The sequence below is a fragment of the Argiope bruennichi genome, chromosome 5 (assembly GCF_947563725.1).
Source record: "Argiope bruennichi chromosome 5, qqArgBrue1.1, whole genome shotgun sequence".
In the NCBI taxonomy this organism is placed as follows: Eukaryota; Metazoa; Arthropoda; class Arachnida; order Araneae; family Araneidae; genus Argiope; species Argiope bruennichi.
Genome location: NC_079155.1, coordinates 40,425,072 through 40,442,832, shown reverse-complemented (window position 1 = coordinate 40,442,832; position 17,761 = coordinate 40,425,072).

Below are 17,761 nucleotides of genomic sequence, written 5' to 3'. Positions count from 1 at the left end.
AAGACATTTTGAAGAAAACAGAGAAAGCTACTATAAGGAATTGTAAATATAGTTAAAGCATGACAGAGCTAAAATATATGTAGGAAGCACATATTTACAATGTAATAAAATGGAAATGTAAAATTGTTTTGTTATTTTAATGATTTTTGCTGGAATATGCAATCTTTTTGTAAAAACATATTACATGACAGAAAAAAAAGGTTAAGTTTTCTAGAAAAGAGCACAGCAAATAATATAAAAATCATTTCAAAAACTAAAACAACTTTAAAAACATATTGTTACGAATATGTGATGCTGCTTCCCAGCATAGTTGGTTCCACCATCGGAAATAATGTTTTACAGTCATCGGTATTGGGTGGAGTCCGGTGTCGCGTCGGAGGGTCCCGGAACTTGGCGACAAACTTGGCGACCATTTGGCGACTTTGGAGCCAAAATAGATTATACCCGAAACATCGAGAATTTTACCGATCCATCCAGTAGGAACGGAGATACGCCTCGAACGTTCCTGATTGGTTGAGAGGCGTCTAGCCCCGCCTCCTGAGACCTATAAAAGGAAGCGAACGCAGCTGCTAGGGCAGAGTTTCATAAATATAGACAACCCCACCCTAAGTAACCTACCGACATATGATATAAACGACACCTGCAACAAACGCAGACCTCGCTGTGCCCTTGCAATTTAAATTGCAGACAAATAATACATATCCCCCCCTTTTTTTCCCACACACAAGAAAACAATACTTCCAAACTAAAATAAACCATGTATGATGCACTGTAATTACTTAGGTCAGTTTCATATCACTCCAAAGTTAACCATTTTTAGATTTACGGATGGTGGGGCCTGCGGCCCCAATAATCCCTCTCAACAAGGGTGAAGGGCAGAGTAGTCGGAATCGACAGCAAGAACTGGCCTTCCAGAGATTAGCGGAGCAGCGACGGAGTCAAGTGAGTGGTGAATTAAGTAGTGCGCTACGGTCTGCATTAGAGTCTGTTGTGTGCTGTTTTCTGCACGTCTCTGCTGAAGATAATTGTGTGCTGTATATAGTTGTCGTCTTTGTGTTGTCCTGTGTGTCTTCGTGTCAATAAACGTCGTTGTTTCATTTTCTACTGCCACCTGCTGATTGAGTGTTCTCCACACCATATAACTCCCACTATCCAAACGAACCCCGGAAATTTCGTAACAATATTTTTTTCAGACCTGCTTTAACAATGTAGCCGAACATCATGGTTTATTTCTAACGAAAAAATGTCAACACTTTTCAAACTGATAAATCGATTTGATGTTTGTTTGAATCTTCTAAAAACTTGTAAAAACATCATGATTTTCAAAACTCCATATTAATTAATAACATATTTCAATCCTTATAAGTTGGCTTCTATGGTTATATAAACTGACATATATGGTTATATGAAATGATTTTAAAAACTTTTAATAATGTAACATTAGCAAAAAGGAGTTTTGGACCAAAGGGATCAGTCAAGCAAAATCAGTATGGGGGAGCAATTCTTGTAAGATCACAAGCCAGACAAAAATAACTACACATTGTCTCAATCTTATATGCGAACCATTGATTATGTGCTCTTGTAAGGTCTTCAGTTTATTCCGAAATAAATTCAGCATGGCCAAATGAAGTCATGTTAACTGAGTTTGAATGAGTCTGAGTTTTTCAAACGAAAATTTGCTAAGAATGTTCCGAGTCATTTCGAAGCATCTATATTTCCTAATATGACATTTCTTCAGTTATTATTGTTGGGTACTATTCTAATCCGAAGTCGATGCCTTACAGAAGAAAACAATACATTATGACTTGTGCTAGTATGGAGGAAAAATAATTTTCATTACTTGCATGTTATTTATTGTCCTCTCAAATTCAATCTTCTTTTCTTACTACCAATATAGAAATTTATTTATTTTCTGTTTATGGTTAAAAGCTGGATATTTCGAAGTAATTGATTTAATGTCTTAAGCTTAAATGAATTTAGAAGAAAAGATTTTTAAGAATTACAGATTATAAAATAAAGACAAACGATTCAAAAAGTTCGAGCAGATGTTTTCAGTTTTTTTTATTTTCTGTTCTAATGGAATTCGCAAACAGGCGATTTTAATTAGAATAATATAATTCGGTAAAAATTTCAAAAAGATAAATGTTATCTGTTTATAGTTCACTTTAAAAATAACACTGAAAGGTTTATTAGCAGTAATAATACTTTCGATTATAAAATATAATTTAATTAAACTTTTTAATGGATGTTTATTTGTCGATTATTTTAATTTTCATTTCTTACAAAATTGCTGTAGTAGATGTATAAATAAACAAACGAAAAAAAACTGTAAATAAATCAGTATTAGGGCTACTAGGAAAATTATTCTGCTTGCTTGTTTGGATTACTCTGAAAAACTCGGTGGCACATTAAACTAAAAATAAATATCATTTCTCATAATGGTGCATCATTATTATAAAAACCTGTTAACAAAGTTTTTATCATATAAGAACATGATGTTGTTTTGGTTAGAGGGTTTAAACTCGACATCGCGTAGACAATGCATAAAGCATAAATGGCAATTTTCATTATCATCTTTTAATCGCATATAATTTTTTTACCTGCTTTTACCACTATTGCATTATTATTATGTATGCTTCTTTGAACGCAGATGCGTTTTGAAAAGGTTGACCTGCTTTTACCAGCATTGCTTTATTATTACGTATGCTTCTTTGACAGCAGATGCATTTTTAAAAGGTTGACATAGAACTATGACATTATATCTGTTATTTCATCTCAAAATCGGTCGAGCTCTAAAAAATTTTGTTTGCCAGCTAGAAAAATTGAAAATGAAATTTTAAAAAAATTATATATATATATATACAGAGAGGGGGGGATAGAGAAGTCTTGTGATTGTTTCACACCGGTTTGAACTGGTTAATGACAAATTAATTAAGACAAATAATGACTTAAAAATAATAATGTTCGCACATGATAACTTGAAACTTGCGATCGTAAATTTCATTTTAATTTTTAAATAATATTATCTTGAGGATTTCAGTAATATTTTATATTTGTTTGTTTCTTTAAGTTTATTCTAAACGAATGGAAAGCCTTGTGCGATTTAAAACCTTATTCGTCCTTTGATTCGTAAATGATTCGAACTTATTTTGTAACCAAAATTTTGCTGCACTGTGTAATTACAAAATAATTATCAAGTATTGAAAAGTAAAAATATAAATTCCACTTTTCAGTGCGCAGAAAGGATGAAGAGGAAGTGGATTTTAAATATTTTCTTCCGTTCTTTCCGCGTTATTGTGAGTCAAAAGATAGAGAAACAAACAATAAAAAAAAGAAAGAAATTGTTATTTGCTGCATCATATATCTTAACCATTTGCAATCGGATGTCTCCTCTCAGGCATCATTCAAGAAAGTGAATCATTTTAAAGTTTTATTTGCTTATTTTTAAATTTTTGATTGTTAAAAATACCTGAATTGTGAAAAATAGATGTAGATTACTTTTTCTGGAAAATTCGACAAAACAATAATATATTTATTTATTTTTAGGAACAATAAACAAGTCCTTCAATCAAGAATTATGCACCGAATTACTTTTAGGGTGCAAAGGGTTAAAACAGGTGAACCTTTAACTAATTTTTCATCGCCTCTTCCAATGCAATTATTATTTCGAAAATATATGCAGGAATAAATACGAAAAATTATGTCTAGTTTTTCCAAAAAGAGATAAGATATATCTTGTGGATAGAAAAAAAAGGACATTGAGAATTAAATATTTATCAAAATGTATCAGATAAAAGTTTGGGACTATTTCAAGTGTAATTCATATAAATGAACCTTTTTGTGTTACTGTTGAACTGATAATTCCACATTAAAATGTTTGGGAGAATGTACACAAGCGATGACATCTGGAATCATATCACATACAATTTTTACAATACACGAAGTAACTATTTATGAAAAATGATCTAATTTAAGTAGAGAACATTTAACTAAAAAGAAAATAGAATTTTTTCCTATTTCTTATGAGGTATCGTTTATTTTGATAGATGTTTTACCTTTCAAAATGTTGTCACTTTAAAACTGATAATTATTTGGTATGGAGTACTAGTAACAAATTTTGATTAAATTAAATTTTCATAGCTTTTTTTTTGTATTTTTTCAATACAATCATATATTTAACTTCAAAAATAAATGAAAGTTTAACATTGATTGAAATTACTTTGACAAGTACAGTATATATGTTTTATATTTAGTCATAGTTTTTAATGAAATATTGTGTCTTTACAATAATTTAATTTTGTAATATTAGCTTGCAAATAAAGAAAATTGTCATTCTCGCAGGCATTCACAGTAAATCTCTGCATATATACTTCCACTACAAATTTCAGATATAATGTCATTATGTTTGCAATATAAGCAGAAATGTATTGGTATAATGCAAACTCCTTGATCTACTTTTCAGGTTTATTATTTATTTAAGGTCAACTGAATGGAGAATTAGTTACTTGGGTTTCGTTCTTTGTGGTAATACAATTCATTGTGACATTTTGATGTTAAAAAAAAGATGAGAATATCTTATCGTTAAATAGAGGGATGATTCAGTCCTATCAATGGAAGGAAAAAAGGTTTCATGATGATGATAAAATTAAATACTGTTAACATAGGATATTATTAGGATGAACGCTTTTCTTACGTGCGTATTAGAAATTACTACATGTTGTACCTTTGTTGTTTAATGCGATTGTAAAACATTAATTTAATGGAATCAATCTACTGAAAATTGTTGCACGTGCTATTTTTTTATTTATTTATTTTGCAAATTATGAAACAGAAGTAGAAATAAAATTACTTTTCGGATTTAAAGTCCAAAGAAAGCAATTATTTTTTTTATCTGTAACATTAGCAAAAGCACCTGATTTTCACAGATCCATTCATAGGAAGGCTGTTTATCTGACTGTTCGAGGAATAAGAGAAGAGGATACCTTCAATACGTAAATAACTAGAGGAATAAAATTATTTTGATTGATTGAAGAATTTTGCGCCGAAAATATAGCATCTAAAGTACCTGTTTCAAATTTCGAACCTAGTTCCTCAAAGGATTGTATTTTCGTGTCTTGTATTTTCGCATGAGTATAAATTCGTTAACTTCAGAATTCAAAGACTTTTATAAATGAAATTTAGCCAACAATTTTAGAATTTGATGTGTCGGTTTTTATCTTTTTACGCGAATCAGTTTAGTCAGTCTATCAGTCTGTTTATTCTCATAAATATAAACACAGAACTAAACAAACCGCAATGACTTATCTAAATGAAATTTGATATGTAATCGTGTTACTGCAATTATAGATCTGTGTAAAATTTGATTTCAATTGCACGACAAAAGGCAATCAAGTGAAAATCTGAGCAACCGTGGCGTTCACGGTTTGATAAAGATCCAAAATCTTAAGTGGGAGATGAGAGGGAGTAATACTTTTATTCAGTACCATATGAGAAAGTTTCATAACTTCCGCTGTTTCTCATTGTATAATCGGTACTAGAAGAGAAATGAGATTCATAACATCCAATCTTACTTTGGAAGTATTGATGGATTTGAAATATTTGTGAATCAAGTAACAAAACTGAAATGTGCATATATTCAGTTTTAAAAGTACAATAACACGAATGATTATACGAAACCATTTTATTTTGCAAAATCAATCAATGGCCTATGGCCTTGTTTATTCGAAACTTCCGAAGCCCCTTTTTTAAAATGCAGGTAGAGACAACTTTTTAAAGTTTTGTAATATAATTTTGATTAATAATTGAAAAATTAAGTAATATCTTACTGTTTTTATATCACTAGTACCTTTAAATTCTGCTTTTATTTAAAAAAATGATATTATGAATAGAGAATACATTTCGCAATTCAAGAAATAACTTAAGAATATAATTAACAATGCTAATTTAAATATGATAAATTACTTTCCCAAATTTTAAAATATTTTTCTGCATGGGTTTTGCAATAATTTTTTTTTCATTATTTCTATGAAATACAAAATTATTTTATTATTTTTACAAATATATAACTGCACAATTTTTCTACTATTAAAAACTAGGGAATAACACTTTTGTATAAATTTTTATTATTTTTAGACAATGCGGAAATGAAGTTTTACTTTCTTATTTTATTTCCTTAATTTTTTGTATGAAATTGATAAACTGAACTTCCTATTGCGTTCATTAAAATAATACCCAATATGCTAAAAGATTACATTTTATATTTTTTATACGCATTTTTCTCACTACAAGTGATATGTTGTCAGTTAGGCTTCTTATGTTAAATAATATAATCAGTTGAGGATTTTACATGATCTAGAAGAAACTTCGAACTAGTGTTTGTCAATGTACAATAAGTTAGTGTGTAATTACATAATTAAATAAAAAGAAAGCCCCATATATTAAAAGAATTTGTGAAGATAAATCTACTAATATACTGTCTAACCTAGAGAAGATAACTCTACTAATATACTATCTAACCTAGAGAAGATAAATCTACTAATATACTATCTAACCTAGAGAAGATAAATCTACTAATATACTATCTAACCTAGAGAATATAAATCTACTACTACTACTATCAAATCAAATAACTGTCTTTCACATTATGATTTTTGTATTTTTTGCCATGAATCCTAAATAATTTATAAGACATTCAAATTAAACTAGTTACAAGCAATATTTCTGATAAGTCAGCTGGTTGCCAAATGGAGGTTAGTTAAATAAGTAATATTACTATGTTATCAAATGAATTATAGAAGTCTTCAAATTATATGAAGACTTCTAAATATCTACAACAATTTTCTTTCAGATATGCATTTCGTATTTAATGTGAAACTATCATTTTTATTGTAAATCATTGATTTGGTCTGTTGACTAAACGATATTTTTTGTTAATCATTGAATCTGATCTGATGACTAAACACATTTCACTACATTTAACAGCTATCCGATAATTTGTAAATATGTAGTCATGATTTTGCAATTTTAATTGTAGAGGTTCGATAAAAATTTTCTATGAATAGAAATAAAATATTAACCGTTGAATGTCTTTCAAGTTCTTCGGAGCGTAACATTTCGAGCATGTGTCAAAGTTCAGATTCAATTAATCAGGGCGAAACTCTTGGCCTTCTTTAAGAATGATTCTGATTAATCCAACATCAGAAGCTGCCTCGTATTTTTAAAACTTATGAAGCGGTTTTCTTTAGCCTTTAATAGCTAATGTAATATTATTCATCAAAAGACAGCAGTTTAATCCTTTTCAGCTAGCTATGTTTGATGTCTCCAATTTCAGTTACAGAATATGATTATTTCCATAAGAGAAAAGGTTGTATTACAAATTTAGAGTAAAACCTATCTAGAATAAAAATGAGACGCAGGTGGAATACCAATCTATCAATTCTCCAAGATTTAGTGAACTGATGTATCTGTCAGTCTGCAATACCATTTTGTCCATTCTGACTGACATTTTATTTTTAATAAAGTAATAAATAAAAAAATCCTAGCAATATAAAAGTTTACCACCATATTTACCATCGCATCAAATTTTGATATTGGTAAACAATGTGAGACTTGGCATTATGATAGGAAGACAATACCATATTCAACTTATTAATTCATTTTACATTAATCTCAAATTTTGAAACCTTGGCATTGTGATAGGAAGATAATACCATATTCAACTTATTAATTTATTTTACATTAATCTCAAATTTTGAAACCTTGGCATTGTGATAGGAAGACAATACCATATTCAACTTATTAATTCATTTTACATTAATCTCAAATTTTGAAACCTTGGCATTGTGATAGGAAGATAATACCATATTCAACTTATTAATTTATTTTACATTAATCTCAAATTTTGAAACCTTGGCATTGTGATAGGAAGACAATACCATATTCAACTTATTAATTTATTTTACATTAATCTCAAATTTTGAAACCTTGGCATTGTGATAGGAAGATAATACCATATTCAACTTATTAATTTATTTTACATTAATCTCAAATTTTGAAACCTTGGCATTGTGATAGGAAGACAATACCATATTCAACTTATTAATTCATTTTACATTAATCTCAAATTTTGAAACCTTGGCATTGTGATAGGAAGACAATACCATATTCAACTTATTAATTCATTTTACATTAATCTCAAATTTTGAAACCTTGGCATTGTGATAGGAAGACAATACCATATTCAACTTATTAATTCATTTTACATTAATCTCAAATTTTGAAACCTTGGCATTGTGATAGGAAGACAATACCATATTCAACTTATTAATTCATTTTACATTAATCTCAAATTTTGAAACCTTGGCATTGTGATAGGAAGATAATACCATATTCAACTTATTAATTTATTTTACATTAATCTCAAATTTTGAAACCTTGGCATTGTGATAGGAAGACAATACCATATTCAACTTATTAATTCATTTTACATTAATCTCAAATTTTGAAACCTTGGCATTGTGATAGGAAGACAATACCATATTCAACTTATTAATTCATTTTACATTAATCTCAAATTTTGAAACCTTGGCATTGTGATAGGAAGATAATACCATATTCAACTTATTAATTCATTTTACATTAATCTCAAATTTTGAAACCTTGGCATTGTGATAGGAAGACAATACCATATTCAACTTATTAATTCATTTTACATTAATCTCAAATTTTGAAACCTTGGCATTGTGATAGGAAGATAATACCATATTCAACTTATTAATTCATTTTACATTAATCTCAAATTTTGAAACCTTGGCATTGTGATAGGAAGACAATACCATATTCAACTTATTAATTCATTTTATATTAATCTCAAATTTTGAAACCTTGGCATTGTGATAGGAAGACAATACCATATTCAACTTATTAATTCATTTTACATTAATCTCAAATTTTGAAACCTTGGCATTGTGATAGGAAGACAATACCATATTCAACTTATTAATTCATTTTACATTAATCTCAAATTTTGAAACCTTGGCATTGTGATAGGAAGATAATACCATATTCAACTTATTAATTTATTTTACATTAATCTCAAATTTTGAAACCTTGGCATTGTGATAGGAAGACAATACCATATTCAACTTATTAATTTATTTTACATTAATCTCAAATTTTGAAACCTTGGCATTGTGATAGGAAGATAATACCATATTCAACTTATTAATTTATTTTACATTAATCTCAAATTTTGAAACCTTGGCATTGTGATAGGAAGACAATACCATATTCAACTTATTAATTCATTTTATATTAATCTCAAATTTTGAAACCTTGGCATTGTGATAGGAAGACAATACCATATTCAACTTATTAATTCATTTTACATTAATCTCAAACTTTGAGGGTTTAATAGGTGGTTAATAAAGTAGGTCACTAAGTTAAAAAGTCAATTTTTTTGGGGATAATTATTAATTTTTTAAATTTAATATTCTTAATGATTGAACAAATTTCTTTATAAAAAGTTTGAATTTGGTTTCTAAGTCTATTTTTGTGAGAAATTACGCCGATTTTTATTTTTCGATTTACATATGTTTTAATGCTATTTTACTGCTATTGTTTACATATGTTTTAATGCTATTTGGCATTGTGATAGGAAGACAATACCATATTCAACTTATTAATTCATTTTACATTAATCTCAAACTTTGAGGGTTTAATAGGTGGTTAATAAAGTAGGTCACTAAGTTAAAAAGTCAATTTTTTTGGGGATAATTATTAATTTTTTAAATTTAATATTCTTAATGATTGAACAAATTTCTTTATAAAAAGTTTGAATTTGGTTTCTAAGTCTATTTTTGTGAGAAATTACGCCGATTTTTATTTTTCGATTTACATATGTTTTAATGCTATTTTACTGCTATTGTTTACATATGTTTTAATGCTATTTGGCATTGTGATAGGAAGACAATACCATATTCAACTTATTAATTCATTTTACATTAATCTCAAATTTTGAGAGTTTAATAGGTGGTTAATAAAGTAGATCACTAAGTTAAAAAGTCAATTTTTTTGGGGATAATTATTAATTTTTTAAATTTAATATTCTTAATGATTGAACAAGTTTATTTATAAAAAGTTTGAATTTGGTTTCTAAGTCTATTTTTGTGAGAAATTACGCCGATTTTTATTTTTCGATTTACATATGTTTTAATGCTATTTTACTGCTATTGTTTACATATGTTTTAATGCTATTTGGCATTGTGATAGGAAGACAATACCATATTCAACTTATTAATTCATTTTACATTAATCTCAAATTTTGAGAGTTTAATAGGTGGTTAATAAAGTAGATCACTAAGTTAAAAAGTCAATTTTTTTGGGGATAATTATTAATTTTTTAAATTTAATATTCTTAATGATTGAACAAGTTTATTTATAAAAAGTTTGAATTTGGTTTCTAAGTCTATTTTTGTGAGAAATTACGCCGATTTTTATTTTTCGATTTACATATGTTTTAATGCTATTTTACTGCTATTGTTTACATATGTTTTAATGCTATTTGGCATTGTGATAGGAAGACAATACCATATTCAACTTATTAATTCATTTTACATTAATCTCAAACTTTGAGGGTTTAATAGGTGGTTAATAAAGTAGGTCACTAAGTTAAAAAGTCAATTTTTTTGGGGATAATTATTAATTTTTTAAATTTAATATTCTTAATGATTGAACAAATTTCTTTATAAAAAGTTTGAATTTGGTTTCTAAGTCTATTTTTGTGAGAAATTACGCCGATTTTTATTTTTCGATTTACATATGTTTTAATGCTATTTTACTGCTATTGTTTACATATGTTTTAATGCTATTTGGCATTGTGATAGGAAGACAATACCATATTCAACTTATTAATTCATTTTACATTAATCTCAAACTTTGAGAGTTTAATAGGTGGTTAATAAAGTAGATCACTAAGTTAAAAAGTCAATTTTTTTGGGGATAATTATTAATTTTTTAAATTTAATAGTCTTAATGATTGAACAAGTTTCTTTATAAAAAGTTTGAATTTGGTTTCTAAGTCTATTTTTGGGAGAAATTACGCCGATTTTTATATTTGGATTTACATATGTTTTAATGCTATTTTGCATCTTTACTTTCATTTTTGCGAATTCTAACTTATGGTAGAATCTTCTCATGAAAAATTTCATAAATTAAATCCAGTACATATTTTTTTTATTCATGTATGATATAATCATTTCTTAATATGTTCCCCAATTTCTGAGCTAGAGAATGAGTAATCCATTCATTTAGAAATATTTTATAAATCTTTTAATGTAAAAAAATTTCACAATGTGAAAAAATTGAAAATTTTATGTTATTTATCAGTTGAACTCCAATATTTAAAGAGTGGACAGGAATACAAATTATTTTTTAGTTCAGCAACTAGATAATATATTTCTTAAGCAATCTGCAAAATTTGAAACAAATGATTTGATAAACTTCTAACTATAAGTTTTCTTTCTTTATAACCCTTTTTAGCCAATAACCAAATAATGAAAAGACATTTTTTTAAAAAATTGTTTAGTATTTAGCTGACAAATTTTGGTGTCATAGATGTTTCTTAAATCTTTTTTAAGCAAAAATGAAAAATTTTAGCTATTTTAAGGCGTTTTTCAATACCTTCAACCCAAAAGTAGTTACATACCTTAAAAATTGGCATGTAGAAATATGAGAAAGAAGACAGGCTTACAAATATCTTAATAGATGCCGGATGCTAGATGAAAAACCCCTTGTATTGGCGATAATTTGGCTACAAAAAAAATGAAAGTTCCAGAAAATACAATAATTATGCCAATATCGTTATTTTTTGAGATTTGAACATTTTTTAAAGATTTTATGCTCTGCCAGAAAACCTATATAAACATGAGAAAAAGGATATAATCTCTGTTTAGATTATCGGAAGGGGAACGGGCTTTCACCCTGCAATATTATTGCTGTTTAATAACTATTTGGTGTTTTTATGAGTGTTCTTGATATGCAGGAGTGCTCTCTTTGTGCTCGTTTCGGAGCTGTATTGCTATCTGTGCTTCCTGCTTTTCTTGTAAAATAAAGAAGTATCGTTATCCCTTAACGTTATCTTGTTTTTTCTCATCGCACACTCATGGTACGATTTCTGTAAAAAAAATTACAATTCGCCTTTATCTATAATGACTCGTCAAATACTAAAATCATTAGTAAGGACATTTTGAAACATATTTTAAAAATAAAAATCTTTACGTATGTGAAGTTCTATTATAGCTGCTAGATATATTCATAGCTAATCCACAGCAAATTAACAAACTAGATTGTGTTTCCGTGAAAAAAATATATAGAGATATAGAAATAGAAGAAATGCCAAATATCAAGTTGGAACCAGACCAACTCGAACTGTTTGACGATCAACTCGTGGTCATTACACTTCTTACAAAAGAATTTTATTTATTTTCCCATCAAGATAGTTGCAGAATAGCTTACAATCCATAAACAAAATTTTTATGTTTGCCATAGTTTATTGGGAATAATTTGTAATGATAATTAAAGTTATCTTCTTAATTATTATACTCACGGCTAAAAATTGTATTTTTTTAAAATGACATTGCATTTTGCTTCCAAAAGTGCTTCAATTTACAACTGTACCTCTTCTTTACAGGGCCCTTCGTGCAAGTGATATAAGAAAACCGGCTTCGTTCGTCATTTTGATCTTCCTCATTTAGTGAAATTCATACTTCATTTGGAACATAACTTATTATAAATTGTCGTTAGCGAAGTTATGATGAATGCTGCTCGTATTTAAGGCATGAAATGTATTTGATAAAATAATAATTATTTTCCCCTGAAACATCTGCGTTTTCAGATGTTGCGTTTGCGTTTCCCGGCATTTTTTAATGTAGTTATATCTTTTCTCACAAGCTTAACTATAGTACGCAGCACTATTAAAATTTTTAAAAAAGAGTGCCTAATCTGATATCTTCCTAAATATTTTGAAGAGAAAAAAAATTGTTGAATACCTTTTTCCAGAAACCCCTTTTTCAGATAAAAATTTTTCTTTTTTACTAAAACTCTTTTTAACAAATTAAAATATTTTTTTTAATATTATCTTTCAAAAAATGTTAGCTTAGCTTAAAAGTGCTACTTATGAATAAATTAGAAATTTATTGATTTCCCAATATATATGAATAAATAAGAAAATATCAAATCTTTTGTCTCCCCTTAAGCACTTATTTAATATCTGAAAAGTCAAAAAAAATTCACTAACTAAATATGTATATAATCTAAATGTATATGTGTACAATACCTCAATTTTATAGATTTTAAATTCTCAAAGGAAAAAAAAATACATTTCCTTTTTTTCCCTAATATTCTTTGAAATACGATTCTGATTTTTTTTTTTCAAAGTAAACAACTTCAGAATTTGGTATAAAGAATTACATTTTTCTTTTCGTTTTCTTAATTCTCACTTTTTTACAAAATAAAAATAATAATTCTGACTAAAGAGCAGAAAGAAAATTGTGATTCTATTTCAGAAGGAGAGATGGCGCCATAATAATATTTTTTTTTTCCTTCCTTATGAATTGTTTAAATTTTTTCACCACAGAATGTCGAAAAGAATAAAAAAATGATTGCCTATTTTCGTCATTAGAGCTATAAGCAAAAAGTCTATTTGCGTCATGTTACAAATGACGAAAGAAGCTTGTCAGGTTAGTTAGATTATCATCCTATTTTTAAAATATATGAGCTATTTTTTTCTTGAAGTATTAGTTGTAGAATTTTTTGTTGATCATATTTTCGAGACTTCTAAACGAAAACAATACCCAAACAAAGCGGGACATATGGTTGAAATGAAAACATTTTAAAATCACTGCTTTAAGATCATATAATAATAATAATATATTATATTCACAGATCGTTATTTATAATAAGAATAACATATCTTATAATTAAAAAAGTATTAAAATCAAGTTAATAGGAAAATCAATTAAACCAAATAAAAAAAAAAAGAATCCGGCCTGAAGACTTTTTCAAGGGTCACCCTCAGGTAGGGATTAAATAAAAAAGGGATTTTTTTTTCTGTGAGGGAATGCAGACAAGAAAGTCTAATAATGATTCCTCGTGACCCGAAAATCCCCTGAAATTAGGCCTAAGTGATATACCATTTTAACAGAAAGGACAATACAAAACAACAAATTAGAAGAAAATAACCACTAATAAGTAACAATACAATAACAAAATAACACTAAAAACACTTAAACTTTTAAAGCAAAAACAAAAAGGAAAGCACATACCAGCAGCTGCAAGGAAATTTTAAGTTAACGATTGAGATTCCCGCTTTTTAAAAACACAAAGCTAACGTATTAATGGTAAATAATAATTGTAGTCTCCCATCGCCATCTATTGAGTGATCTAATATGCAAGGAAAGTTCTATTTTTATATTTAGGTAAAGGATTAATCCCAAACCATACCTAGTTTAATTAAAAAGTTGACATTACAGTAATTTTTAGGAAATTCGTTTTTAATTAAATTTTTAATGAGATTATTTGATGCTTCAATATAGGAATTTTTGTTATTGCAAACCCTTTTGATCCTGTTAACTTGTGAGAAAATTAGATTTTTGAAAATTTTAGAGTTTAGATTGGAATGATAGTTACATAGTTTTGTAATTTTAAATTTGAATTCATCCTTTTTATCGTAGATACCAACTATTGTTTTATCATTAACAATTTCGATTTTTAAATCCAGAAAGGTACCTCAAGTTAATTTTTATTTGTTTCTGTTAGAATTAAATCTTTTGGATAGCAATTAGTAACAATGTTAGTATTGTCGAAGTTTATCAAAAATAGGTCATCAATATACCTCCACCCGTTTATTAAATTATATTTAATTAGTTTTTTCTTATAGTAATGTAGGAAAATATTAGCTAAAGCACTTGAGAATGCTGTTCCTATTGGAATTCCCTTAACTTGTTTATAAAAATTAATGCCATTAAAAACGTAATTTTCAGTAATATTAAAATTATATAACTCTAGCCAGTTATTTTTAGGAATGACATTATCATTCTTTACCTTTACATTTCAGACCTTTATTAATTTTTCATGAGGTAGATTGGTGTATAAATTTTCGAAATCATCTATACTTATATAAAGCTCAATGTGTGTGTGTGTTGGCGCTCTACAGGCCAGGTCATTTGACATACAGCTATCAAATTTGGTACATGTATACCTTAGAGGTCGGGAATGTGCACCTGGGGTCCCTTTTTTTTGAAATTTTAATTAGAATTTTAATTATGAATTAAAAACTAACTTTCCCGCCAAAAAAATCTTCCATTTTCCCCACCGCCAACTTTTCCGCCAAAAAAATCTTCCATTTTCCCCAGCGCCAAATGAGTAAGGCTTCAGTATTTTTTTTTCTCCCAACAGAAATTAGGCTAGGGTTAACATTTTTCGGTGGATTATTTCAAACGATTCTGTTTATTTTCTTAATGTTTTATGCATTTAAAATTAAACATTGTTAATGAATCCATGTTTCAGATTCATTCTGAAGTACTTTTGAATTAAAATAACACAGAATAAAGGAAATTAAAAATGTATAATCTGCATAGCGTTACCCCAATTGGCGTAGAAAAATTCACGCATTTGCGTTACCGGAGCTGGCGAAGAAAATTCACGCATGCGCATTCTGATTATTGCCATGACAACCGTTATCAACGGATGATTTAAATTATTTTTAGGTTAGTTGCATGCTTTTGTAAGTAAATTGTATTTATGTTAATTATATATATATTTTTTTTTTGTATATACTTATAGTTTTAAGTACATCGTTTTTAAAGTAGTTTTTTAAACCTGTTTTCGACCGATTATTTTAAACGATTCATTTTATTTTCTTAAAGTTTGATGCATTTAAAATTAAACATTGTTAATGAATCGATCTGTTCATGATGAATCTGAGAAAATTTTGTTGACAAATTCTTGAGATATTACATAACTTAAGAAAGATATTCTTTAGTGCCCATAAAGTTTAAACGCTCAGTGACTCTATTATCAGTAATCATATTATTAAAAAAAATGCTTTGTTTCAGTAAAAAATATTATATTAATTGCAGTTTAGTCATTTCCATTTTAATTTTAAGCATAAATTCTACCGGAACTAAAAGAAAATTAAGAGATATACATATTATGTTATGGCTGAAGGACTTTATATTATTATGAGTGAATTACATGACTATCAAAATTTGAAGCTTTGAATTTGAAATTTGATGAAGAAGCTATTAAAGTAGGAATTACATAAAATATTTAATTATTAAAATTTTAACAAGCATTAAGATTGGCGAACCGGCTGGTCGCCAAAGGCGGCTAGTAAGTATTAAGTTTATTAATGTTGTTATCTTTAAGAAAATCCAGTACTTCTTTGTTACTAGAAATAATAAAGTTGTCTTCATCTTTTATCTTGTCCAGGATAATTTTTAAGTACTTAAAGAATTGTTTACCCGTATAGTAATTATAACTGCCAGTGCTACACGTCACGAATCTGCATTGTAATGGATTTTTATGAAATTTAATTGTTGGGAATAAATAAGGATAGTTTAGAGAGCAAGTCTTAATTTTGGTTTTTTTTTTCGCGAAAGCTAGCATTCTTTTATCTAATTCCTTTTTCCCGGTGTTCTTTAACATATAAGTTGTGTAGCTGGTTGTGTGTATTTAAGCCAAGGAAAGATGCCTTCTTGTCTCTTTTCTTATTTATTTTGCACACACACATATATAACAACACATGGACGATGACTTCACATATATAAGGTAACACATAATACTATATACAATTAAAGTAGAAATTGCCGCTAACAAAGAGCGAACGAATACTTCTTTTTGCCGCTAACAAAAGAGCGAGCGGTGCCTACTTGCACCAGTTTCACACCAACTCTCAGGGTCAAGTGTTTACAAAAAAGCTTAAGTGCGCCTCCCCCACATTCCAAACATGCATATGGGTTAGAGCATACTGCGCCATCTATGTTCAGTATTAATCTTTACTGTATGAATAAATATACAAAGAATAAAAAATACCAATAAAATAATTAAATAAAACCAAAATATTATAAGTAATAAAATCCCATAAACAAGTTGCGTTAGAGTTATATTCATTAATTAAAAGTTCTTTATAATAATATTTACAAATTAAATAGAAATTATTTGCTGATTTATCTATTACTGTAATAACAAACTTAATATCTTATAATTATATGCAAATTCTCTTTCATGGAATGAATGAAGAATATATCTTATCTAAACAAATGTCCGCCTCCCCCAGCTAAATGCTTATGTCGCCGCAGTTCTGTTGTCTTGGAATTTTACGAATATACCACGATCTCTTTCCTCATTGTCCGACATTGCTTTTTGAGTTTAACGAGACAGTAGCTGATACTTCGACAGCTATGCGTCTTTTCTTGAATTTCACGAATTCTCCCACCAACGTGAGAGAACCCTATGTTCTTTTTTTTGGATGATTGCTCTGCATTTTGTTCCGAAGGGCACTTCTTCGTAAGTTGTCAATGGCTAATATGCAGTAATTGGGAAGAGAAGTGCAATTTAGATGCATCAGATTTTGACGGAGACTGATTATGCCTTTAGGAATGAGAAACTCTTCTTTGAAGTATTTGTTGCTTCCAAACAGCTGCTCACTATATTGCATGGAAAATCTTTTTAAGGAGGCTAAACTTATGGAAGAGTTTCTATA